Genomic DNA, 3,858 nt, shown 5'->3' on the forward strand with positions numbered 1-3,858 from the left:
GGTGCAGATATCTCCATGATTGGGCAATTTGGTGTTGGTTTATTCTACCTACCTTGTGGCAGATAAAGTGGTTGTGATCACAAAGTACAACGACGATGAACAGGATACTTGGGACTCTTCTGCTTGGGGTTCCTTCACTGTATGTGCTGACCACGATGATCCCATTGGCAGGAAGGCCAAAGTGATCCCCCACCTTAAAGAAGATCAGAGTACATAAAAGAAGGGTGAGTCAAAAAAGTAGTGAAAAAGTACTTGCAGTTCATAGGCTATCCCATCACCCTTTGTTTGGAAAAGGAAAGCAGTAATAAGGAATCAGAGGAAGAGAAAGATGAGAAAGAAGAGGAAGATAAAGATGATGAAGGAAAGGTCAGACTGAAGATGTGGACTCAGATGAGAAGAATGACAGCAGGAAGGATAAGAAAAAGAAAACTAAGAAGATTAAGAGGAAAAGTACTAATCAGTAAGAACTAAACAAGACCAAGTCCACTTAGATCAGAAACCTTGATGACATGACCCAGGAGAATTCTATAAGAGCCTCATTCATGACTGGGAAGACCACTTAGCAGTAAGCACCTCTCTTGTAAAAGATCACTTGGAATTCAGGACGTTTTTTTTCATCCCACATCAGGCTCTCTTTGAGCTCTTTGAGAATAAGAAGAAAAAGAACAACATCAAACTCTGTGCCCATTGTGTGTTCATTGTGGACACCTGTAATGAATTGATACCAGAGTATCTCAACTTTATCCATGGTGTGGTAGAATCTGAGGATCTGCCCATGAACATCTCCTGATAAATGCTTCAGCAGAGCAAAATCTTGAAAGTCACTTCTAAAACCATTGTTGAGAAGTACCTTGAACTCTTCTGAGTTGACAGCAGACAAGGAGAACTACAAGAAATTCTATGAGGCATTCCCTAAAAGATTGACGCTTGGAAAATATGAGGACTCCACTAACCGGCAATGCTATCACACCTCCCAATCTGGAAATGAGGTAACTTCTCTGTCAGAGTATGTCTCTTGCATGAAGGAAACACAGAAGTCCATCTATTACATCATTGGTGAGAGCAAAGAGCGAGTGGCCAACTGTGCTTTTGTGGAGCGAGTGCGGAAGCAGGGTTTTCAGGTGGTATATATGACTGCCCATTGATGAGTACTGCGTGCAGCAGCTCAAAGAGTTTGATGGAAAGATCCTGGTCATAGTAAACAAGCAATGCCTGGAGCTACCTGAGGATAAGGAGGAGAAGATGATGGAGGAGAGCAAGGCAAAGTTTGAGAACCTCTGCAAGCTTGCGAGAGAAATCTTGGGTAAGAAGGTTGAGAAGATGGCTCAATAGACTTATGTCTTCATCTTGCTGCATCGTGACCAGGACCTACGGCTGGACGACCAACATGGAGAGGATCAGGAAAGCCCAGGCACTTCAAGACTTGCATTGGGCTACGTGATGTCCAAAAAACACCTGGGGACAAACCCTGACCACTCACTGCAGAGAAACTGTGGCAGAAGGCTGAGATGGACAAAAATGTCAAGACCATCAAGGACCTGATGCTGCTGTTTGAAACTGCACTGCTCTCCTCTGGCTTCTCCCTTGAGGATCCCCAGACCCACTCCAACCACATCTACCTCGGCCCAGGCATTGATGAAGATGAAGGGACAGCCGAGCCCAGCACTGCTGTTCCTGATGACATCCCACCCCTTGAGAGTGATGAGATGCATCTTTCATGAAGAAGTAGATAAGGAGCTTATACAAGAAAACTTTCGCCCTCTGTATAGTGTCCCCATGGTTCCCACAATAGCCTTGAGTGGCCCTGTCCCACTTGGCTTCCTCTGCTGAGGTCTAGTTTTTTTCTTTTCTCAGCTATTCGTATGTCTAAGGCAGGAAACAAGGGCCTCAAGCCCTAGTCCCTCCCTAATTCAACCAAGGGATTAGATGTTAAATATTATGTTTTATTTCTTTATTTTATTCTGGAATTAAAGTATGTAGAATAAAGAAGATGCAGTTTTTTGGTTTTTGTTTAAGTACAACATGGACAAAATACACACATTCTCTTAGAAATTCAGATGAAGTTGTCTTTGGGTAAGGATGAGCAGAAGAGAATAACAGACCAGAACTGGTAACACCTTGTTTTTTAATCTGGTATTGTTTACACACATGTATTCAATTTGTGAGAATTAGTATACGTGTATACATACACACACACTTTTCTCTGTTTATTTTACTTCCATTTAAAATTTTAAATTATGCTATTTTTTTGTTATGGGTGAAATTTCTTAACAAAAATTCATTGAGGGATGTGCTCATGATTTGTGGATTTATTTTTAGAAAATATCCTCACCTTCCCCCTACCCCAGAATGACACCATTGACACCCAGCTAAGGGATAAAAAACTTACCATTCAGGTCACTGGGGCTGGAGCAAGGCCAGTTCCTCAGAGGCCCTCAGTCCACATTTTCTCACTGCATCCCTTCTTTCATGGATGGATGGATGGACAGATGGATAGACAGACACCCCACACGCAGAGGTAGATGATAGATTTAAAAAGCTGTTGAAATAATCTCAGGTGAAAGAATTGCAGCCTGAGATTCACCAAGAGTTATCCCTCATTATCTGACTATTGGGAGAACAATCACTTCTATCAAGGGTCAGAGGGATCAGATTACTGATTAATTTTGACATAATGCATTTCAAGGGTCTGTGAGACATCATTGCTGCATCTCAGTTTTTTATTTTTATTTATTTTTTTGAGACAGAGCTCACTTTGTCACCCTTGGTAAAGTGCTGTGGCATTATGGCTCACAGCAATCTCAAACTCTCGGGCTCAAGTGATCCTCTTGCCTCAGCCTTCCAAGAAGCTGGGACAACAGGTGCCTGCCACAACACCCAGCTATTTTTAAAGATGGGTTCTCATTCTTGCTAAGGCTGGTCTTGAACTCCTGAAATCAGGCAGATCCTTTTTGTTATGAAAAGGGAATCAGGAGTCTTCAGCTTTTGGTTCATAATTAAATATATTAAAGGAGAAATAATAAATGAGCAATCGAAGACTTCCATAGTCTATGTGCTTTTGGTGGTCTGGTGGTCCCAGAAATAAACCATCACAATTGTGAGAAACCTCTAAGAATATAAAATACACACTCATCAATTGTGCCTCAGACTGAGCCTTTGACTCTGTGTCTAATGATTAGTATAGGTCCTTCCAAGGACCTGTATCTAAATGTGACCTTTGGCAACAATTAAGGATCCCCACAATCTTCTGTGTCTGCTAGGGAATGGTCCCAGGAAAAGCAACAATAGTCAAAGGGATCTGAAACCCAGGGTACAGTGGTGATCGTGAGAGCAATCCTTACTGCTCTGATGATTTCAAATCTCTTGGCTTGGCTAGACCACATCTCAGGGAACAGACAGAACGTATGGCTATAATTACAAAACCACTGTGGGTAATCGTTGGAAAACCATGGAAAACAGGAAAGGTGCCAGGACACTGAAGAATGGAAAATGTTATTCCAGTTTTCAGAAGGGAAAGAAGGTAAATTTATTGAATTATAGATCAGAGAGTTTAACAAAAATCCTAGAAGAGAATATTTTTTTTAAGAGTACGTGAACACTTAGAAGAGGAAGCAGCAATGACCAGAGGTAGGATGGCTTCAAGAACATGTCACAGCAGACTAACTTTACTGCTTGGTTTTTGACAGTGTGGCTGAATTGGTATATGAATAAAGCATAGTATAAACCGTATTTCAGCAAATTATTAACCTAGGGTTTCATGATCGCATCATGTATATGATAGGGGCAGGGGAAATGAGCTGGATATTAGAACAATGAGTATGAACCATCAAATGATGGATGACATCCCATCTAAAGGTG

General features: G+C 41.6%; 1 pseudogene; it reads left to right on the plus strand.

Annotated features, from left to right (window-relative positions):
• The first annotated feature begins 3 nt into the window (after positions 1-3).
• LOC100966542 lies at positions 4-1,721 on the plus strand (annotated as a pseudogene).
• The last annotated feature ends 2,137 nt before the right edge of the window (positions 1,722-3,858 follow it).

This window comes from Otolemur garnettii, unplaced genomic scaffold (assembly GCF_000181295.1).
Source record: "Otolemur garnettii isolate 467f Iridium unplaced genomic scaffold, OtoGar3 scaffold00236, whole genome shotgun sequence".
NCBI lineage: Eukaryota > Metazoa > Chordata > Mammalia > Primates > Galagidae > Otolemur > Otolemur garnettii.